The 24,454-nt window shown below is 42.8% G+C and overlaps 1 long non-coding RNA gene across 1 annotated transcript; it reads right to left on the bottom strand.

Moving 5' to 3' along the window:
• Window positions 1–424: 424 nt before the first annotated feature.
• On the bottom strand, window positions 425–6,080 carry LOC131496066 (uncharacterized). Its single transcript, XR_009254292.1, has 2 exons — window positions 5,448–6,080; window positions 425–1,834 (listed from the first exon to the last, which is right to left on the bottom strand). It is a non-coding gene; the product is annotated as an uncharacterized LOC131496066 (long non-coding RNA).
• Window positions 6,081–24,454: the final 18,374 nt, after the last annotated feature.

The following is a 24,454-nucleotide window of genomic DNA, read 5'->3' as shown; positions in this document are numbered from 1 at the left end:
GGGTATCTTGAAACGTTCTGTTATAGGCAGCAGATAAGTATTTGCCTCTCAGTATCATCCCTTCTTGGCTTTAGTGCACAAGAAGAGCATCATTATCTTAAAACCTCACGAGGGGACATTTTTAGCCAGCAACCAGGAAGCAGGAAGAACTTTCCCTCGTCCTGCGCCTCTGGTACATGCTGAACTCTGCCTCCCCTGACAGATGCCTCAGACACCAGAGCAGCAGAAGAAGGAGCGGGGAGGTAAGTGAAGAGGCTGTGGGGCCGGTTCCTGCAACCTTTTCCTAGCCTCTGCGCTCACCTCCTCTAGAAAGCTCTTCCTGATAAATTACATTCCTTCCCCTTAAACTACTCCAGCCTTTCCTCTGGAAGTGACCACAAAAAGCCCGTACTACGATAGCAAATTAAAAAAAAGAAATAGGCAAAAAACTACATGTACAGATTTGTTTGTATCACATAACTTACAAGATAATCCTAAAGGAGAAGGTATTTGAAACCTCTGATATAATTTTGTCTTTATAAATTCAAATGCAAATGATGTACCAACATACCTTAAACAGATACGTGTGCTCACATGGAAAAATGCTAGAAGGATAACTGGTACAATATAACATTAATTAGTCTTCCGTGTTAGGATAACTGGTATTTTCTAAGTTCTCTGTACCGAACATGGATTATTTTTGATACTAAGAAAAAACATTACTTATAAAAAAAAAGTATTCCTTACAAAAAAAAAAGTATAATCTTGGGGTGGCTGGGTGGCTCAGTCGATTAAGTGTCTGACTTCAGCTCAGGTCATGATCTTGCAGTTCAGGGGTTCGAGCCCTGCATCGGGCTCTGTGCTGACAGCTCAGAGCCTGGAGCCTGCTTCGGATTCTGTGTCTCCCTCTCCCACTCATGCTCTGTCTCTCTCTCTCTCTCAAAAATTAATAAACATTAAAAAAACAAGTGTAATCAAAAATCTATCATATTCATGTATATATGTCCTTTTTTAAAGATCAGAATTGGTTGCACAACAATGTGAATGTATTTAACACTATGCCACATTGTTGTTGTTGTTTTAAAAGAGAGTAAAGAAATAGAGTATGGGTGAAGCCCTTTTCTATGAATGAAGTCTATAAGCTTTAGAAAAATTAAAAGGACCAGAAGAATTGCATTAAAATGTTACATGATTCCTTTTCTTTTTCCTGAGTGGTGGATTGCAGCTAATAGCTATTTTAATCTTCATTATTTTGTTTAGTTTCTTAATGTGCACGGGATGATTAATATTAAATTTAAATTAAAAATAATTAATTCCATGATTTCAAAAATACTGAATAAAAATAGTGACTACGTACATAACGAGCATGGGATGATTAATATTAAATTTAAAAAAATTAATTCCATGATTTCAAAAATACTAAATAAAAATAGTGACTACGTATATCAGTTTGTCCTTTTTGACACGTTGTTTTATATTTATTTGCACGTGGTTTCATGTGCAAATTTCATGTCCTCAAGGGGACTGCAGATTTCCGGGAGGTCTTCCCGTTGTTTCGCTGTCTTTAGAGTATTTTATGCATATTAAAGTGTGCATGTTCATGAACGACGCTCTCATCCACCCACATAAAGGGGAGGGGAGCCTGCTCTGACCATTGCATTTCTTCTGCAAATGTAAATATCTGATCATAAGACTATGTAAAACATTTGAAATCCGTCAAAAACACGACAGACACGCAGGCCACTTTTATTGTTATCACTGTGCTCATTATGGGTCTGAAAGCTCATCTATGTTAATTTTGAGCAGGGTTCCCATCCTTTGTCTCCAGGCACAGGCCACACACTGAGCTGGCATCCTTGCTGTGGGAAGAACAAAGCAATTTACCGTTATTGGCAAGTTGGCCAATTTCATCATTAATCGATCATTCGCTTTTTCCAGTGGGGTCCTGAGGCTTTCCTCTAGGGAGCAGAGGGAGAGAGCAGGATTTGCTCGGTCGGGCATGGCAGCAGCGGCCTGTGAAAGAAATTTTCAAGGTATTCCATCAATAAAGGAAGGTCGCTTGCCTTTGCAGCAGCATGCATTTCAAACCCAAGGAAAATCAGGCTTAGGATTTCCATCAAATTTGGCTTTCGGTGGAAGTTTTTGTTACTAACGCCCTGACTCTGCTGCAAATGCTTCTCACAGAGGGATGTGGCATGATTCTCATGATTTTCGTACTAGAGGAAAGGGGACCAGAGGAACACGGAGTGCCCTGTCCCCTCGACCACTTGGCCGTCACCGCAGACTCGTCCTCAGCTGTCACATCATGTGGAGACAGCAGGTTGGAGAAGGAAGCAACATGGCACTCCTGATCCAGAATGCCAAGAGCTGTACTGAGATACAGACAGTATCTCTTTGCTCCTTTTTTTTTTGTTTTTTTTTTTTTTGCCACGAGCCCCAAGCTCTGGAGAGCCTCGATAAGGGAACACAATGGACAAGAAGTCAGGGCCCACAGGATAACGGGACTTTGAACCTCAGTCGTTGTTAAATTTACAAATCACTCAAGTGACTCTTTTAGCTAAAGATGGAGGGAAGAAATGGGTTTTTTGTTTTTGTTTTGTCTTTGTTTTGAGAGAGACAGCACGAGCAGAGGAGGGGCAGGGAGAGAGGGAAGGAGAGAGAATCCCAATCAGGCTCCGCTGTGTCAGTGAAGACCCCAATGCAGGGCTCGAACCCAGGAGCCGAACTGCGAGATCATGATCTGAGCCAAAATCAAGAGTCAGATGCTTAACTGAATGAACCACCCAGGTGACCCCAAGAAATGAGATTTTGACCCATTTTGGACCCATAATGCCTCTCAGGAGGAAAGATTCTTCAGAACAGTCTTGTTCCCCTATCAGTCATATTCCAGACAAAGACCCCAAGGAGGGAGACACCACATGGCCCTCAGTGTCGATGATCATGTGCTGTATCAGAAACACAGGTGGCTGGTCTCCCTGCACAAGCAGCCAGATCACTACCTTACTCTGCCTCCTTTTTCTAATCAATGACAATAGCGTATGAAACATAGCTGAGTTTCTAGTCACTCCTATAAAGGACTAAAGAAATAGGGGGAGGAGCGCCTGGGTGGCTCAGCTGGTTAAGCATCCGACTTCGGCTCAGGTCATGATCTCACGGTTTGTGAGTTTGAGCCCCGCGTCGGGTTCTGTGCTGACAGCTCGGAGCCTGGAGCCTGCTTCGGATTCTGTGTCTCCCTCTCTCTCTGCCCCTCCCCCACTTGTGCTCTGTCTCTCTCTGTCTCTCAAAAATGAATAAATGTAAAAAAAAATTTTTTTTTAAAGAAATAAGGGGAAAATGTATTCATGCTACTTTCAACTCCTTCCCCTAAGAAACACAAAACTACCACAACAAAAATCAAAGTATCTTCTCTATGTCACTTTTAATTCCTTATGTCATCAACTCAAGCCAGTTTTCAGTATCGTAATGGTGGGAACCAAGTCTTCCCCATAATTTGCCTCTCCCAAAGAGCCCAAGTCAGCTTTCTGTGCTCCTAGCACAATGGATGCTTACAAAATAAATGAAAACTAGCATGTGCATAACATATTTTAATCTTCACAGCACTTTTCCATCTGGGCACATCTTACTGTGTCCTGCTGAGCTCGTAGCAGGAAATTGAAGCCCCAAGGGGTTGACTTGTCCTGTATCATAAAGTACGACAGAGTTGGAACCAGAACTCAAGTTCTACTTTGGCTCGTGATTTGAGTTTCCTACTTTGAAAATACAAAAGTGGTGTGAAGGTAATGCTGGGGCTGATTGAACTAAGAAGTTATTTCAAGACTTGGGGCAGCAGGTTCTGAAAGTGTCCAAAACATCTTCCCAGAATCAAAATAGGGTAAGAAAGATGAGTTCACATATATGAAATGAGCTATCTCAGTCATGGATCTGAGAGAGTTCAGGCTTCCTAAATACAATGTCCATACCTCAGTTGGGGATCCCAGATGGAAAGGCAGATGTCTCAGACATCCTGGTAGATGTTTTGAGGACAGTGAAACAAGCATGTCAAAATGGATGATTGTACTTTTTATGTGTTACACCTGACTCAGAGTAGTTCTGGCTTGAATTTCCCAAGTTAGTTAATGTCAGGGGAAATCAACAAGGATGCCTCTCTACCAAGCTAGGAACACCTAAAGTACCAACAAGCACCCTTCCCATAAAATAATATTAATACATTTAATAAAACATTCATTAAAATGTTATTCTCTAATTTCCTGATAGAATGCATTCTATCAGAATGCAAAGATTCTCTTCTTGACCCAACTCTAGGAAGACTCCTCTGAACCCTCTTCTTGACGAGGCCTCAATCTTAGATTTGAACAAACACTAACATAAGTTCTAACAGTTGAAGGCCACATTCCTAAGATGACTTCAGTCCCCCTTAAAGTACCTGCCTGAGGAAAATGCAAGACTGCCGAAAGAATTTGCCATCTGTTCCAGCCAACACCTGAAGACAGGGGCCCGTCTCCCTGTCACTGTGGGAGAGGAAGGACCTAATGGCATAAACACCAGTTGGCAAACCCAGATGGGTTTCACATGGACCAACTTCCCTTCCTTGCGTTTTGAAATGTTTCACTCCTCTGACTTTACTGAGCCCATCTCCCTTCACCCCCTCCCTTCCCATTCTCCCGTTAAAATGTCCAGTCACCTCTGTACAGATCGAAGATGAGTTCAGTTCAGGCTGGACTCTTTTCCCTATTGCAATAGCTATTACTGAGTAAATTCTGTCCTTCCCACTTTAACTAGTATCCAGCTTTGTTTATCTTTGACAGAAGGGAGCTTCTGCCTGGCTACCTCTGTATTTCCAACGTTAGTGCAGTGTTTGTTCGCAGCGCCTGCTCAATGGGTATTTGTTAAAAGAATGAATGAACACACACAGCATTCACTGTGGAGAATTCATTGAGAACTCGGTCCACAAAACCCATTCACATCGTCCACAACCCCTGATGTTTTATTCCTTTCCCATGTGGACTCAGGAGTACATTCTGCTTGTCAGCTTTCCCAGAATGCCACCCCACAGGGTGACTTCTGCCCAGGACTTGACTGTCAGACATATCTTGACTGGCCTAACCATTCTTTTCCTTCCTCTGAACACATGCTTTTCTAAGACATCCATCCCATCTCAAGCATGGCCTCTGAGAGAATTTGCAGAGAAAATAAATTTACCAGCATGGTAACTCGCTCAAGGTTGTGGGTTCCAAATTTGAAGCTGAACTTGAGCTTCTCTTGGTTCAGGTTGCAGTGAGCACTGACAAAAATACGACCTCCTAGTTCAAGAATAAAGGCCCCAGGGGTTTCTTAGCTATCAAGTTGCTCTTACAAAGGAAGATTCTGACGAGGCAAGTGTAAAACAATCAGAGTCCAAAGGATTTAATTTCTCTTAAAATATTTGATGGAGGAAGCATTTATTTAGCAACATGTATGTGGAGTCTCACTCATCTCAAAATGTTTGAAAAAGAGATGAAGATATTTTTCCAATACCACGATGTGGCTCGGTCCTCTCTTCCTTTTCCTCTTTGAAGAGAGCCTGAAAAATGGCACTAAATATTCCCAGGCCAACTTCTGTACCAGTTGAATATGACCATTATCCTAGATAAGTTTGGTTCAGGACACACTAATGAAGCAGAACTTACTAAAAAACAACAAAAGCAGCAACAAGAAAGAATAAAATTTAAAATCGCCTAAATTCCTCAGCAGTGCTCTAATTTAACACGGATCGGGTGAGAACTTGGAATCCATATAGTTTCTTTGAAATACTGTTTGTGGAAAAAGATGTTGCCTATAGCTATAAATATTTCTTATTACAATCTCAGAAACTTCCAGAGGACCCTGGCCTGTCCAGCCAAATACGGGATTCTTCTGGGTTCGGAACTATCATTTACCTTTACACTTTTACTGCCTGGAATGTTTCAGGGAAATGTTATGAGGCTCCATGTGCTCTCTGGGCTCCAGCATATCACCCTCTTTCCAACAAGTAAGAAAACACACAACTGTGCTTAAGATTGAACCATGAAATACAGAAGAGAGAGAAACGGTCTCTACCCACAAGACGTTTATAATCTGGGATTTGAGATGAAAGTTACGCAGTTGAAGGAATTTGTATACAAGACCAAAATAATAATAATAATAATATAAAAAACTAATATTTATCATGTCCTCACTTGTGAAAGGGATTGTTCTAAATGCTTTACATGTATTCTATCATTTTCTTCTGACAACTGTCTTATCAGACAGATGTTGGTAGCATCCCCGTCACACAAGAGAAAACTTCAACGGGATAGGTTAAAGGCTTTGCCCCAAGTCACACAGCTGGATAGTGGTAACACTCAGATTCAAGGTCAAGGCAGGTAGTTCCAGAGCCCGAATGCCACTCCTCTTCCTACTACTGCCTTCAAACACGTGTGTGCTCCTGTAAAGGTTAATACATGTATGTGTTCACAGAGAAACATCTACGTGACCATTACAGACTCAGAGCAGGGCTTGCCAATTCAGTCCAAATAGAAACCCTACTTCAATGTCTGCCATGCATTTTAATCGCTATTTGAGTCAAAAATGTGCACTTATATGCAAGCAAAAAGGAGTTAAAGCATAGTGTGCCCACAGTGGGACTAAAACAAGCCTGAAAATGCTCTCGTGGTGAAAGGAAGGTGAACGTCATGCATTGCTGGGGGCATATGGAAGAGTTTTCGTAAAAGGCAGGTTAATTGAGCTGGGTCAGAATTTCTCAGCGATAGGAATTTGGGAGAGTTGGACAGCATTATTTATGTATATTTATCTACAATCTAAAGGAAGTGATTTCCATATCATTATTTTGTTATTGTTATTCTCCTTTATCTAACTTTTCCTCATGCCACGTTAATTGCTTACTATACCTGACCTAGACTTCATTCACCAAGATGGAAAAAAAGCTGATGGTCGGGACAAAAAAAAAAAGAAGAAGAAGAAAGACTTTCACCCCAAACCAAAGCTGGACCAGTTCAGAGAACACCAAGAGTGCCAGGTATGGACAAACTCAGGGCAACAGCCTCCACAGAATAAGCATCAGGTTCGTACTCATTTAACAACACGGCACGTTCTCTCTCTTCAGTTCCTCCCTTCCTGCCTCTTACCCTCCTCTCCTTCTGCCAGTTAGAATGTTCCCTTTATTTGAGCAGTTTCTGGAATCCATTCCTTCCAAATTATCTTTCCTAATATTGGCAAGTTATTCTTTACCTCTCCTTCTCTAACCATGACACTTTCAAAACAGCCTCCTATAAGGCCACCCAACTTTTTAAAAACTATTCCCCTCATCATCGCCATTTTTTGAGGCTTGATAATCTTTTTAATTCGAATACAACTGACTGCCATCAGTGATCTACAACATGGCATAAAGTAAAGCTCAAATATATACATACATCAGAGTCTTCACCTGAAAAACCAAAGATTAATTGCATTATTGAGGATAAACAATGCCCAACGGTGGTTGTCGGAGAAGAAAAACAGGAAAGAAAGAACATAACATAATACAACAGTATCAGAACAGTGGAGACGGCTTCTAAAGATATAAAAACAAAAAAAACCCAGCAATAATAACAGATTTTAATAAAAGCCAAATATAAATAAACCAGGGGAACTCATCTAAGGTTTGAAATGTGTTCATATCACTCTCAACCCCAATTCCTTAAAACGAACCCCCACATTTATGTTTTAGCTCTTGGATCATCTTTCTCCAACGCCCTCCTTTTCAAATACACACATCCGTCCTGAGATGCCCACCATTCACCCTCATTACTTCTCCACCTAGCCCTGATGTCTCCAGCTTTCTAGCTGCCGTGACCCTCAGTATTACATTTTGCTCCAACCGCAATGCATCTCTACTCTGTGTTACCTGGATCCTTTATGTTGAAAACCCCTTCCTTCTTTGATGGGGTGCAGGTCAACTTGAGTAATAAAAGAGGAAGGTTGATGGAAACATAATGAAAGCAGCAGAGCTTATTGAAAATGTTCTTTCACTAAGTAGATACATCCCCAAAACATACACAGGGAAGACAAATAAGTGTGTGGCTCTGGAAGAGGAAATGAAACAAATATGGAGACTGTGGTACATCAAAGGAAAGCTCACTATCATGTCAAGGATGGGAGGGCTGTGCATAAATGACTTAAGTATCAGAAGAAAGGGGAAATTCATCATGAATTCCTCTCTAATCAGAATCTTATACTTCTGGACACCTGATGTATAACAAGGACATTTGAATTTCAGCAATGCATGATTAAATGTACCTGGCTTATCCTATACTGCTTTAGCACATGAAGACCATATTGGAGTCAACATGTGTTGAGCTGTGCCAGGTGCTCTGCGAGGCCTGGATTACTGGGAAAAGGAAATATACGATAACCAATGGAGGAAAAACCATGTTGGAATATATTCTGATTTTCTGATGTCTTTAATAAGAAATCACTTAACAAAATGGAGGGAAATCTCTGAGCAAGTAAATTATCCAACAGCAAGTTTTGAAGAAGGGATTTTGCCTACCTTTATCTGAGGAAGGAAAAATGAGGACGATACGTATGGGCATTCATGTGCCTTAGTCATGAAAAGCAGAAAATAAGACAATTAATGGTCACACTTAAGGAGCACATTTAGCAACTTTTATATGAATAATGCTGATAACTGTCATGAAAAGAGATTGAAGAAATCTACAGATGAAAGTAAGATGATAATCTTCCTCCAAAATGTATAAGGAAAGCAAAGGTTATATAAACCCCATTCAGGATAGTAGCAAAGACACTCTATTTACACTTAGGAGTTTTGCTTTCTCTCTTTGTCCTGTGACACTGTAGTTTACTTGTGCAAAAAAAAAAAATGCTGACATTAATCATAAAAACTGATTGCTATACATAAATAGGGAGAAATAGGAAGAGGTTGGTGAAAAAAAAAAAAAAAAAAAAGCCTGATTCCTGAGTAAAGAGTTATAGTTTTGTAGGGGCGCCTGGGCGGCTCAGTCGGTTAAGCATCTGACTTCAGCTCAGGTCATGATCTCACAGTTCATGAGTTCCAGCCCTGCATCAGTCTCTGTGCTGACAGCTCGGAGCCTGGAGCCTGCTTTGGATTCTGTGTCTCCCTCTCTCTCTCTGCCCCGCCCCCACTCTCTCTCTCTCTCTCTCAAAAATAAACATTAAAATTTTTTTAAACAATTATATTTTTGTAGAACAAATACAATTAAATATTTTAAATTGTGTTAACGTCTGAGTCACTAAAGCATCCATGCCAAAAGCAAGATTAAGACCGAAACAGTAATACAAATGGCCAACAGACATGAAAAGAAGCTCAACGTCACTAATCATCAGGGAAATTCAAATCAAAACCACAATGAGATATCAGTTCACACCTGTCAGAATGGCTAAAATCAGAAAGACAAGAAATAACAAATGTTGGCAAGGATGTGGAGAAAGGAGCCCTCATGCACTGTTGATGGGGATATAAATTGTTACAGTCGCTGTGGAAAACAGTATGGAGTTTTTTCAAAAAATTAGAAATAGAAATACCTTATGATCCAATAATTCCACTACCAGATATTTACCAAAAGAAAATGAAAACACTGATCTGAATGATTTCACTTATATGTGAAATCTAAAAAAAAAAAAAAAAAAAAAAAAAAAAAGAATAAACAAACAAAAAACAAAATCAGACCTGTAAACACAGAGAACAAACCCAGAGGGGGAGGGAGTTGGGGGGGGGGATGGGCAAAATGAGTGAAGGGGGGGTACAGGCTTTCAGTTATATGCAGCTACACATGTGGTGAGCATAGCATAATGTTTAAACTTCTCCCACCACCATGCTGTGCATCTGTATGTAATGTGTGTCAACCACACTCAAATAAAAAAATTAATAATTATTAAGAAAAAACCTAAGCAGCAAAAACCACTGAATGCATGACGATAACCACCTGAGAGAGCAGGCAACGACAACCAACAAGCTACCCCAATCCCTTAGGGCTAACCTTTGTCCCTTCTACCATTTTGTTGACAGAAGTCTTAATTGATTCTTTCAGTGAATACACGGTTTTATCATCTCACGTTGGGAGGCAACAGTTTTTCATGAAATAATCTGGGTTTTGATCAGGGATCTGGATTCTAATTAAGGGTCTGACAGTTGCTTACCCGATGACCTTGAGAAATTTATATACCTTCACTGAGCTCCATTTCCCCACCTGCGAAATAGAGGGTAAGAAGACCTACCTTGCGGAATTTATCTCAGGCTGGAATTTGATAACTATTTAAAGCATAGCAGTTAGCACAAGGTAGACAGTAAATATTCATTAATTTTTTTCTTTCAATGTCTTGTATTCCCAACATGATAAAGTCAAACTTCCATTGTAGGGCATTCAAGATTCTTCCAAATATGGTGCTGGCTTACTGGACCTGGTGATACTTTGCAATATTAGCTGATGTTTTTCCTACATTCTCTTTAATATTTTGGATTTCTGTGCTAGTATAGTAATTCTTGATCCCAACTAGTGTTAGAACCTACCGGGGAGTTTGTTAAACAACACCAATGCCTCTGTCCCACCCCAGAACAATTAAATCAGAACCTCAGGAAGTGGACTTAATTGCATTTGTATTAGTCATTAAGTGCTCAAGCAATGGTAATATGCAGCTGTGGTTGAGATCACTGAAATAAACGTTTCTAGATCCCTTATTTCAGGAAAGGGAATGCAAGGTAGAAAATAGGGAAGAAAGGAAACTGTTATTGGCTTTTGAATTTCCAAAGCCTAGCCTTTAGAAGAAATTTAAAACACACACACACACACACACACACACAGTACCTAAGCAAAAAAAAAAAAAAAAAAAATTGGAAAAAAATACAATGACTAAGAGCAAAGATTCTCCACCACCATCACCAACTCCACATCCCACACCTTCAAGATTACAAAAGCTAGCCCTGGTAGGGAAAATAGGTAAGGAGGTAATGAGAGCATGGAAGCTTGTAATCCCTGAGAAGGAGGCCTGTACCCTGATCTTCCTGGGAGAGGGGAAATAGACCCCTCCTTAATAAGGTGGTGTGGTCCAAGCGAAGGTCCCCATGCCTTATTTCCCAACGGAGAGCCCAGGTTGGCAGCTAGAGTTCAGGGAAGTAAATGTGGTGTGACTTAGTCAAAGCAGACCCTAGACAGCCTCATAAAGCAGAGTCTTTAGAGGTTGATTCCTGGGACCTGGGGGGCAGTACCACGGCCTTCTGAAAATGAACCAGCTGCAGCCATGGAGAGCTGATGACCGAGGGCCAGACAAGACAAAGGTCATCTCACTGGAAAGCCAGCTTGGTGAACTGCCAACTAAAGTCCTAATGCCCCCCCCCCCCCCCCACAATACCATCCGTGTCTACACAAGGTCCCTGGCACTTAGGGAAAGTGAGGAAATTCATCCCAAATTGGTGAAGATTACGTTTCCTTCACGTGGCAACATGAGAGCTTCTAAGAATAAGTGGATTAATAGGAGGATAAATAAAGTCACACACCCTTGCCCCCGAGCACGCGGCTGAGATTTCCACCCTCCTAATTACTTGTCTTCCTTTAGGTATCTGTGTCGCATACCGCGTCCGCTTGTACTTCATGCTCCAGCTGCACTAAAAAGACCGCCCTTGCCTCTGCTCCTCTCTTGATCACTCCTCAGTCCCTCTGTGCACTGTGCCTCCTCTGGTTGGCAAAGCCCCCAAGCTTCCTCCCCCGAGCCTTCTCAGACGTTCCTTGGAAAAACTTTTATCCCTCCTCCACACTCCCCTCAGGGGACTCCCCTAGTGCGCTACAGGCCTGTAAATTAAGTTCAGGTGAATGGCTGGGAATGGAAGCATGCACGTATGCGTACAACATCCATGGGTTGATACAGATGGCCACCAAAGCCTTTACTGCATCATGTGATAGATAGGAGTCTGTCTGTCTCCTTCACCAAATTGTAAGCCCTCTGAAGACTGGGATCATGTGACACTCAGCTTTATATTCCAACATCTTCCACATAAAAAGTGTTCGTAGTTTGAATGAATGAAATCATTAATTAGCATGACAAATAGTTATCATGTGCAAGCCATGGTGCCATGTCAAAATAATAGAAAATCTTCCAGAGTGTCGCTTTTCGAAAAGATCACTTACAACATCGTTGAAAGTATATGAGGAGATCATTTTCCCCATTGGCACCATCCCCTATAATCACAACCGCAGTTGTAAACTGCATCTACTTTAATCAGAATGGATGGACTAGCCAGATAATCAACCCCGAGAAAATCATGTCCATCTTGCCTTTTCGGGCCAGATGGAAGTTATCTATCTGCCTCTAAGTAATACTACCACCTTCAATAAGTCAGTAGAAAAATGAATGGAGCCACTAATTACAATCATGGGATTGCCTGGTTTGCGCCCAATAGCAAACAAACAAATTTGCTCCATGAAATAGGCATACAGTGGCCACGTGCCCACGAAATTCAGTTGGATTACTGAAATATTTGTAGCTCCCTTTCTTATTTTTTAGCATCAGGAAATTAACCCACGTGATAAATACGACCACGACGTCTACAAAAGCAAAGTACACACTAAATGAAGTAAATGAAATGAAAACAGAACTTTAAAGAAGCTTCCTAGGAAAAATGTCTGTTTGAGAAAGCAAGACTAGGCAGGTGTATAGGCATAAGAGCTGGAGGATTTACTCTTTTTAACAGAATACTAGAAAAATGACTTGATTGCATCATCTAGTGTTTAAATAAAGGTATCTTTGAGACATTCCACATAATCGTGTGTTTGTTATAACGGAGACACAATCCTAAACTCCAAGCCCCAATTGTCAATAGGGACTTCTTTCATCCCCAGCTGGCCCCGAACTGTACCCTGTCCTTCAGGATGAAGATCTCACCTCTCTGATTCATCCTGGTCATCCCTCTGGCCTGGGAAGTGTCAGTTCTAATGAGCAGGAGGAGAAGGACTGAGATTCTTCAATGAGCCTGGAAGAATGGAAGGACGCCTGTTAAATGCCATTCACAGCTCTAAATAGCCATTCAGATTAGTGGATGTGGTTCCTAAAGGACGGGTCCCACACTGATGTGTGTGCAGACCCCTTTCAAGGTCAGTGATCCATACAAGTAGAGTGGTAATGGGATCCGACCCTTAGTGTCGAAACCTGCACCTGTTAGGCTTGGAACAATGAGGCATTCTGAAGTCAGCCCCTGCAACTTGCTCTTTTCCAGACCAGTGAAAAGAATATCTCATTTCTCTTCGAACTTGGTGACCATCACACAAAATACTTTGGTGCTATTTGCAAAGCAGCACACAAGCTGTGCAAATGATGTTATTACAGATGTAACGCCACAGACCTGCTAGGCTCACATTTTGAGAATAATGCACATTCATCATGTCCTCCTTCCATTTCAGTGGACTGTAAATTAAACTCACATGAATGACTCCAAAGAGGAGCATGAATGCATGTATGTGTACACGGGGTGGGGGGGAGGTTAATTAAATACATGTGAAGAGCACATTGACTCATAATTTGAAGCGGTGGGTCCCAGGCTCACTTCTCTCAGAGGCTGTGTGACATTGGTAAGTCAAGTCATTGTGCTTCCCCACGGAAATGGAAAGAGCACCGGTGGGGCTCAGGAAATGTGCCTTCCCTCTGCTTTTGTGTCCAGGGCCAACATCTCTTAAAGCTTTAGATTAAATAATTTCTAAGCTTTCTCTAGTTCTAAAATTCTATTATTGTATTTAGTCCTCTGCTTCAAATTATTCTACCATTCAATATCATCTTAAAAGATCAAGCCACACGCTCCTTACCACTCAGCAGAATCGGGCCAATATAGTTCACCATTGCTCTCCCAAAATAATCTTACAATATTAATTTTGAGAGATGAAGATTCTACCTCCCTCCCCGCTGCAGAGTTGGTATTCGTTTGTAGTCACCCTCCAGCAGAGACTGGTTGATCCCTTATTATCCCATTTCCCTTTCCTCCTAGTCATACGGTTGGACTACACTTCCGAGCCTCCCTTGCACTTGGGCATGACCACGTGACTTAGCTTTGCCCAATAGAACGCTGATGGGAGTATTGTGTACCGTTTCTAGTTCTGGCTCATAAAAGTCTCATCCAACCTTCTGCTCTCTCCATCTGCCCATTTAACCGAGAGAATGCCTAAAGACTTCAAGGGGGTGTGGTCAAAGGATGGAAGCTTCCCCCATGTCCCTGAGTCAGCGCTTTGAGGTGGGCTACCCAGGAAAGCAGCCTGACAAGGAACATCCATGTCCAATTGTTGTGGAGAGGAAAATGTTTGTTAGGCCTCCTAAATGTGGGTGTTATTATTACCAGATTTAAATAACCCTGATTAATGCTGTCATACAGGAAATGACTTTGATGCAATGATAGCCCACAAGTATACCCTACAACAACCTCAGAGGTCAGAGAACAAAAAGGTTCACAAAGCAAGTTAAAATGTTCCAGTCATGCGGCTTATTGAATTAATTTAAAACACACAGGGAGTAACAAGGAGAAAAGAGATGGTGTAAATTAACACACTTAGAACAGACACCCTGTTAACTAAATCCTAGGGGACATGGAGTTCATATGTCTGGTCCCTCCCTCTGCCTCAGGGAACTTCCTGTTCCCACGTGGTTAGGAGGACCAGAGTTGGAGTTCAAGCAATAGGGAGCCTCAAGGGTATCCCTGAACCTTCTCCTGAGCCCACAGACTGCCCTAAGAATCCTCTTTGCTCCCTGCTCCTCTGGAACCACTTGACTCACCAACGCCAACCACAGGAAACATGTGGGCCCCCATCCTTGCCTCCCAACCAAATGGGAGAAGAGAGAAGCAATGGAAATAGGAGTCCCATAAGTGGTTTCAAACCTTCCTCTCATTTCTCCCAGAGGATGTGCAATGCGGTCCTTTTGCCAATAGCTACTGTCCCACCAAATAACAAGGTGGCAGCCCCTTCCTGGCCTGAATTGTGAGGTGTTATTTTCTTCCTCATTGGTTAGCACTGTGAAACCCTCCAGAAAAATCTTCTATCTTCTGCAGCTGCTTTCCTTAAGACAAATCAAAGTCTAATAAGCAGTGTTTCGCATATTGAGAGGACAATGGTGATCGCCAAAAACGTCCTCTCTAAATTATTCTAAGTCAATCTAATTTGTATTCCTCTGTGAGGATAAAGATGGGCAGTTTATAAGAAATTATTCCCCCTGCTGTCCCAGAGTGTTGCTCAAGAACTGAAACTTAACAACTTTGGGGTAGCTTTCTTTGGGAGAAACTGTATTCTTAAAAGATCTTCTGTCCACAAATTTAACAAAAATATGTGACCATGGTAGGGCGTCTGGGTGGCTCAGTTGGCTAAGTGCCCAACTTTGGCTCAGGTCATGATCTTGCGGTCTGTGAGTTTGAGCCCCGCGTAGGGCTCTGTGCTGACGGGTCAGAGCCTGGAGCCTGCTTCAGATTCTGTGTCTTCCTCTCTCTCTGCCCCTCCCCTGTTCACACTCTGTATCCCTCTCCTTCAAAAATAAATAAACATTAAAAAAAATTTTTTAAAAAGTGAGAGGCCCCAAAGCTTAAGCTTTGTTCATTCATGTTAAATCTACCTCTGACTGAGTGTATTCTTGAGCTGCAGATTTATTCTAGAAGTATGCAGCGTCTATATATTCAAAGGAAGCCTGAAGAGAAGGTGCCAGGAAGAGATAGAGTCCAGAAATTTAAAAACTGAGATTCCACACTTCCAAGCAATTAAAATCACAGCTGAAAATGGATGTTTCAATAACATTCAGTTCTCAGCTATTCTTTATTCCTCAAAAATAACCAAATAACCAGATGACATTTGAAATGCCTTAAGCAAAAAAAAGAAAACCTGTGGGGGGTGGAGGGTTGACAACTAATCCCCAACTACTAGGAAACAGCTTTTGTGTTCTGCCTTATGACACTGTCTGAAGGAACACACACACACACACACACACACACACACACACACACATTCATTATGCCTCAAAAATGAGTCTGAGAAGAAAATATCAGGGCTGCAAAGGTATCCACATTTCTCAGCATAACTCCTTCCCAAGCTTGCCTTCCCTCACCCAGATGGTGGGTATATGGGAAGAAGGCCAGACTCAAGTGGCCCAGGTCATTTTCCTGGTGCTTTGTTCCTGGCTTTTCCTTTCTGGGAATCCCACAGAGTCAGCACAACTGGGAGAAGCTGAGCTCATGTGCGGACAAAGACAGACTTAGTCCCCTCAGCGCAGGGCCGTCACGTTTCCTTCACGCGCCCACGATGAGAACGGTGGAGAAAGCAGGAGGTAAACGTTGGATAGGGAGACTGGGATGCCTATGTCTTTTAGCTTATATCACTTCTTCACATCTAAAAGCCCACGTGGCAGAAGAACAGACCACCTTCTCCAGAACAATCAGGCAGAAACTGCAACATTCAGTCAAGAGATGGTTTTGGCAAACTTTGGGCATGAGGAAACATCTGGAGAGCTGACTGAACTCAGTTTCGAAGCGGACGCTGGATATCGTGTAGACACGGCCTCTTCCACCATCCTTCATTTCCACACACAGCTGTGTACCTGATCCTTGCAAGAACCCTGTACCGGAGCCCTGAAGCGGCCCGGGGCCTCGCTAACCGAGCAGAGCTCACTGAGGGGCGACACGAACAATGGCGGCTCTGTCAGACGTGAGCCTGGCACTGGGGCTGCACTGCACGACTGTCTCTTTTATCCCAAAGGGCAGTCTAAAAACGACGGCGTTTTACTCTTCTGGCAGAGCATCAGTCCTCCACGGAAGGGATCTGCCGTCAGGACGACTCAGCGACTTCAAAGGCCCGAGGGTTCCTGCGACTGAGTGTAGCTTCGTCCATGTGAACTCCAGGTCACGCCGGGGTGGCAGGCATACTTGTTCAGCTCCTCGCTGGCTGCCAGGCCCTGACAGAGGAAAACGAGTCCCCGCTGTAGAGCCAGAAGAACACAATTACCTCCTTATCCATTTTTAAACAGCCTCTTCCCTTGCAAATCTCTGCTAATAAGCGCAGCTTATCTTTATTTACCAGGTAGCTCCTTTCTCTTCTGAGATACCAGAAGGCCCAATGAAGGGAGACAGAGAGAAAAGCATTTTCTACAAAATGACAAGGAGACAGCACTTTTCTATCTAAAAATACACAGATGTCCTTCTCCTTAGTGGATGCTGACTTGTTATAGATAGTTAGGGGGTAGCTTTGAAAAAATTCTTAAGAGAACTCCGTGTGGCCTGTAATTGATGGGAGGTTCCCATTTAACAGTTCTGGGTTCTTTTCATCCCTCCACCAAATGAGCTAAACACCATAATGCAAAAGAAACTTTAAAGCCAACTGGTCCGGCCCTTGTCTCTAAGCAGAGTTACATTTCGCCGTTCGAAATTCTTAGATTAAAGGAACTTAATGAGCACTCATGTTTCGTTTTGTTTTGTTTTGCTTTGCTTTGCTTTTTTCTTTGTCATAAACCAGGAGTACAAGCCCTTATTCTGTTCAGATACCAGGAATTCCTTTCACGGAATCACACTTCATGACTTTCATGCCCCTTTAATGCTAAAAATGCTGTTTCCCTAATTAGGTGGTTCCTGTGCACTGTAACAGCAACTCAGTCCTGTTTTATTTTACGGAACTTTAGAATACCCTGAAACAGGGGCACCTGGGTGGCTCAGTTGGTTAAGCCTCCGACTCTTGATTTCAACTCAGGTCATGATCTCGTGGTTCCTGGGTTCGAGGCCCATGTTGGGCTTCGTGCTGACAATGCCAGTGGGGAGCCCACTTGGGATTCTCTCTCTTTCCCTCTCTCTCTTCTCCTCTCCCCTCCCCCCCACCTCTCAAAATAAATAAATAAACTTTAAAAAACTGGATTACCCTGAAACCATAGCCCCACTATGCATAAATACTCTAGAACATACCAGTGCTGTGTGTAAATATATATTTAAGAGATAAAGCCGAGTTGGGACTCTCAGTCACTAAATCTGCCCACTTGTATAATTGTACACACTGAGTGAGATAAGTTTCAGTTCTATAAAAACCAATAGACCTCTACCCCAATTTCATGGGGAGCTCTAGGGAAGCACATTCCCAAAATAAGTGTAGCAGGTCAAAGTACACATGCCCTCCTCCAGGTCAAAGTATTACAAACGTCCCAAGCACAAAATTTTCCCCTTTCTAGGAAAATAGTCTGTATTCTGCCTGGATCACCTACAAAAAACTTCAAAGATCAGAGATGGTCCCGGGAGCTACTGAACTACAGAAATACATCTTATTCATTTTTTAAAGTCCCTAACCCTAAATGCAGGGACTAGTGGTGATGATGATGATGGTGTCGATGACAGTGATGATGTGAACAGCAACTACAATTCATTCAGCACTTAAGATATGCCAGGCATGTTGATACATCCTTCATGTGCATTAATTTACTTATTCCTCATGGCAGGTACTATTCAAAACCTTCTTCTAAAGGGATGCCTGGGTGACTCAGTCGGTTAAGCGTCCGACTTCAACTCAGGTCATGATCTCACGGTTCGTGAGTTCGAGCCCCACGTCGGGCTCCGTGCTGACAGCTCAGAGCCTGGACCGTGCTTCAGATTCTGTCTCCTTTCTCTCTGCCCCTTCCCCGCCGCCCCCCCCCCCCCCGTCATGCTCTGTCTCTCTCTCTCTCTAAAATAAACAAACATTTAAAAAAAAAACAACTTCTTCAGTAAACAAGGAAACTCACTAAGAGACTCAGAGTGTTTGTTAAGTAACCGCCCAAAGTCACAGCTCTAGTAAGTGGCACCAATGGGATTCAAACCCAGCAATGGGATTCCAGAACCTGGGAATTGATCTTCTATAATAACAAAACCTGATGCATCATAGATGCTTAATAAACTTATGTTGACAAAACTGAGCAGATGTAATGGAATTCGGTGGGATGCTTCTCTCCCTGCTTCAGACTCCTGTCTGACTTAAGAAGGCATCACTTGTTACAGACCACAATTTTGTGATTATTATTATGATTGTCTTAGGACTCCAAACTAGACTACAAGTTCCGTGAGGACAAGGTCATATAGTCTTCATAGTAGTAAAATTGCATTGTGCTCCAGGCTTTACATACATTATCCTTATAATAATTCTGAAAGGAACGTATTACGTCCATTTTTCAGATGAGAAGACAAATGCAGACAGGTGAATAAAGACTACGAAGTTAGAACTGGGAGACGCAAATACCTTCAGCCTACTTCCAAAGCCGGTACACTTTCAACTCTGACCCACGGCCACCTTTTTCATCTTTGTATCCTTAGGATGGCAGAAAATTTAACATTTGTAGCGAGCATGAACCATATAGTCACCAGCCGGTCAATGTAAAATAAGAATCATTTTTATTTTTCAACCTCGCTCTGCTGAGAGTAGACTAGTGACATTACTCAAGTCTTGAAACTCATCATGACCCAGGATATTTGGGTACTATTATCTTGCTTATTCTTCATCCAAAGCTCTACTTCCTTGCTAAGCTTGTTAAAATCAAGGAACTTTTGCTGATGAGGGGCGAAAGAGGAGAAGAGATGTCACCCTCTTGGTCCGGTATGGTTATCTGTGTGATCTCATTTGCTTGGACAGGCCACAGAAAATCAGCAGGGAGGGGTGGGTGTACTGAAGGTCAGAGTCTGTTTATTTGAGAGGGCGAGACACAGAAGGAAACCCTCCACTTTCTCTGTCCCATCTACTCCACATCCCAGGGCTGGCACGACATCACGGTGGCTGCTGGGCTGACAGCGTCCCGTGTAGCCTCCATGCCTATGTTGTCCTTGGGAGAGGCAGGCCAATTGCTCCCATGGCCCCAGTTTCCAAGAAGAATAGAGTCTCTCTAGGTCCAAACACCACCATGGGGCACCTTCATTTCCGGGGTTAAGACATTCCACCAGAATCCACTACATCGTCTGCCTGTCTAGTCCCACCTCCCTACAAGGCTGAGGTAGGGTGTTGGGCACAAGAGGACGGGGCTTTTTTGAACTTAGACTGTAAAGATACACCACTTTTATTCTCACCATGGGGCCTTCGCCTTGGAGTGATGACCAAATAGTAACTAGGGGTGGGGGAAAGGGTTACCTTTCCTTGGTACTTGGCTACTTCTTATGAAAGAATGTAAGAATGAACCTAAAAACAAGAAAGACCTGAAAGAGGGATAGATTCCTAGGCCAATCAGCCCCTTCATGTCTGAAATCACCAAAAGAGATCTACCTGAAGCAGTATTTTAGCTGAGTTTTCCAGGGACTTCCATGAAATGCATTTAAATAACAAACCCGGTTTCAATCAAACCCTCCAAACCAACGGGTATTATTTGCTCGTATGTGAAACTGGCTTTCCACTTGGTGGTAAGCAAGAAGACGGGGACAATATCTTCCTTGGGCTCCCAGCACCAGGTGTGGCCTATAGTAGGTGCTCAGTAAGAGCTTGTTGAATGCAGGGGCACCTGGGGGGCTCAGTCGGTTAAGCATCTGACTTCAGCTCAGGTCATGATCTCACGGTTCATGAGTTTGAGTTCGAGCCTGGCGTCGGGCTCTGTGCTGACAGCTCGGAGCCTGGAGCCTGCATCAGATTCTGTGTCTCCCTCGCTCTCTGCCCCTCCCCCGCTCATGCTCATGCTCTGTCTCTCTCTCTCTCAAATGTAAACATTAAAACAAATGTTTCTTGAATACATATTAAGAGTCATTAGAGCTAAGTGAAATAAGTCAGTGAGAGAAAGACAAATACCATATGATTTCACTCATGGAATTTAAGAGACAAAGACAAATGAATAAAGAAAAAAGGAGACAAACAAAAACCCAAACTCTGAACTATAGAGAACAAAGTGGTGGTTACCAGAGGGGCGGGGTGTGGAGAGATGGGTGAAAGAGGTAAAGGGGATTAAGAGCACACCTATTGTGATGAACACTGAGTAATGCGTAGAAATGGTGGATCATTATACTGGACACTTGAAACTAACACAACACTGTATATTAATTATACTGGGATTAAAATTAAAAATTAAATGAAAACCATTTTAAAGGGGAAAAAATCATTAGAGAGACTAAGTTGTCCTGCAGGAGTCAAATATAAAGGATTAATGGAGAATACCAGAATTGAGGACCCCCCCCCCTCCCCTCTGCTGCCAGGGACCCCTGGCTCTCAGCAGAGCTACAACATTTGTACCTAATAAAAAGTAATAGAGCTGGGGCGCCTGGGTGGCTCAGTGGGTTGAGCATCTGACTCTTGATTTCAGTTCAGGTTGTGAGATAGAGCCCGGTGTCTTGCTCTGTGCTGACAGCGTGGAGCCTTCTTGGGATTCTCGCACTCCCTCTCTCTCTCTCTCTCTCTCTCTGCACCTCCCACTCGCTTGCTCTCACTCTCTCTTTCTCAAAATAAATAAACATTGTTTTAAAAAGTAATAGGGCTGCTCTAGTGGGACTCTTTGGTCTCTTGATAACTACAAGTGAATTTGGGGACTAACCATTTTGACATCCAGACCCAAATCACTAGTCATGTGAGCACACGTGAGACTGAGGGTCCATGATGGGACCGCAGAAATGAGGAACTTGGCATCGGCTATAAGAACACACTTCAGTGGGACTTGGACGGAGCATGGAAGCCAGAAGACCGGCTTCAGACACTTACCTTTCATCCTAGTCCCCCCAAAATTAGTCTTCAGCGCACAGCTCCCTCCCTGTGGGTGGGCCTTGCTCCTCTGTTATTCTTCTCATGTACATTCTTGACATTCCAAGTCCTCAGCTCTACCTGGTCCCAGGCCCACTGTTCCATTTCACTGGGGACAAGTCTCTCAGCAACTCATCTAGACTCAGGATTCCTGAGGGAATCAGATCTCATCCTGTCTACAGATATTAGATAGTTGTTAAGTAACATCATTGCAAGAAAGACTGTGGGAGACACAGTGATGGTCAGACGGGCTGTTTCTCTCAGGGACCCAGGCAATGTACAAAGCAAGACAGGCCTATATTCCAAGATGAAAGTCATGAGCCCAAGAGAGACTGTGCTGGGGGAGCCCAAAGGGAAGATGGAATATTCCAGAAGGAGATATTAAGAAAGGCTCCAGGGGGCCCCTAGGTGGCTCAGTCCGTTAAGTGTCCCACTTTGGCTCAGGTCCTGATCTCGCGGTTAGTGAGTTCGAGCCCCATGTCAGGCTCTGTGCCGACAGCTCAGAGCTTCAAGCCTGCTTTGGATTCTGTGTCTCCCTCGCTCTCTGCTCCTCTCCCACTCACACTGTGTCTGTCTCTCTCTCTCTCTCTCTCAAAAATAAATAAACATGAAAGAAAGAAAGAAAGAAAGAAAGAAAGAAAGAAAGAAAGAAAGAAAGGAAGAAAGGAAGAAAGAAAGAAAAGGAAGGCAGGCTCCTGAATAGAAGCTGCTGCTTGTGAGCTGAACCACCAGGATTAAAATGAAAGCAGTCTGGAAACAAAATTACTTCAAAAACATTGGATATAGATTATAAATAACTAACTTATGGAATGCTCTATGTTCCAAAGTAAGGTTTAACTCTTAGGCACGTTTCAAACAAATAATAGATAACATTTTCCCAGTATGAGGTGCTAGATACTATATGCTTTACATTTGAGAACTTCCATCCATCCCCTGAGCCAAAACCTTATGAGGTAAGGTCTAGTCTTCTCCACCTGTTACACAGGAGGAAACTGAGGCACGGAGAGGTTGAGTTTCTTGCCCAAGGCCACACACACACACACACACACACACACACTAAATCGTAGAGCCAGAATTTAAACTCAGGTGGTCAGTATTCAAATACTGCCTCTCAGACAAAGGAACAAAGACCACAAAGAGTGACTTCTCAGCTAATCCAGTCCCCTCGGGACTGTGATTTTGAGAGAAATAAATGGATCCCCATGAATTTCAGCACAAGCCTTCTTGAAAATCACACTTCAAACTAAGCAGGTACAGGAATAAAACCCACCCTAAAGGTACAACCTGGAGTAAATCCAGGGTGATTTGCACTACCACCAGTAGATGGCAGAAAGTGACAGGAAAATGTCCGGAAACCACAGCGGGAAGCCCAGCTAGCTCCCACCTGGCACCACAAAATGTATTTTGCATACAATACAGTTTAAAGTCACAAAGCCTTCCTCAAAGAGAGCTAGCTCCGCAGTAGAAGCCATGTTTGAAATTCTCCAGTCCCCTAGGCCTAGTGAGGTAAGGAGGGACCACCCCAGCAGCGTATGCTAGACATTTCCTCCATAAAGCTGTCGTCCAGCTCTGGCCAGTGCTGACCAAGCCACCACTGGCCTTGTCCCCAACCTCTTTCTGCTGCAGGAAATCTTGGGGCAGTGTAAATGATAACATCTGGAAAGTACTTGGCAACCTACGGAGAGCTCTGCCCTCGTTAAGACAAAAGCCAGCAGCGTATTCCTTCAACAAACCTGTGTTACACATCTATTGTGTGCCCGGCTCAGGGCTCTACCCAAAGCTTGCCTCAGCTATTTACCTCTTCCTGTTTCCCCAGCAGCACGCCCGAAGCAAAATGAGCTAGGAAAGAAGTTAGTTCTGTGAATTCCTTTCTCACCATGAAATGAGGAGAAACCAAAGATATACTGGAAATTTTTAAAGATTTAAAACAAAACACCTGACAGAATCTGATTGTCATCTAAGATAATAAAGGACCTAAGTATTAAAGAAAACTCAGAAGCTATAAAGGACAAGATATTACCAAATTTGATTACATAAAAACTTTAATCTGCTGTATTGCAAAAAGCACTTCAAAAATCAAAAGAAAAGTAGGGGCGCCTGGGTGGTTCAGTCAGTTAAGCGTCCAACTTTGTCTCAGGTCGTGATCTCACGGTTCGTGGGCTCCAAGCCTGGAGTCGGTTTCAGATTCTGTGTGTGTCCCTCTCTCTGCCCTTGCCCTGCTCGCACTCAGTCTCTCTCTCTCTCTCTCTCTCTCTCTCTCTCTCAAAAATAAACATTAAAAAAAAGAAAGAAAGAAAAGTTAAAAAAAACAAACTGCAGAGCATATGACAAAGGACAAACATTCTTAAAAACAAACAGCCTAAGAATCCTTATAAATCAACAAAATGTATACATCCATAAATCGTAGAAATCAAAAAGATGGGCAAAGGACATGAACAGGCAGCTCAGATTTAAAAAAAAAAAAAAAAAGAGCCTGCGCAAATAAAACATTGGAAATTGGGTCAATTTCAGTACAATTAAATAAATGCACATTTAAATAGCTTCTTTTTCACCCCTGGGAGTGGGACCCCAGCCCTCTCCTGAGGGTATTGATAAGTGTAAATTTTAAAACTTTTTCAAGAGCAATTTGACAACACTTAGAAATACGTTTGCATTTCCTTCACCCAGACATTGCCTTCTTCTCTGCTTTCCTCACTCTCTGGTGCACTCACCCAGTCCCATATCTTTATGTCCTATATGTCCATTGTGCCCAAACGGGGTGTCCAGCACTGATTAGTCCT

The sequence above is a fragment of the Neofelis nebulosa genome, chromosome 15 (assembly GCF_028018385.1).
Source record: "Neofelis nebulosa isolate mNeoNeb1 chromosome 15, mNeoNeb1.pri, whole genome shotgun sequence".
Taxonomy (NCBI): domain Eukaryota; kingdom Metazoa; phylum Chordata; class Mammalia; order Carnivora; family Felidae; genus Neofelis; species Neofelis nebulosa.
The sequence above is the reverse complement of the archived record's forward strand: the minus strand, read 5'-3'. Positions and strand labels throughout refer to the sequence as shown.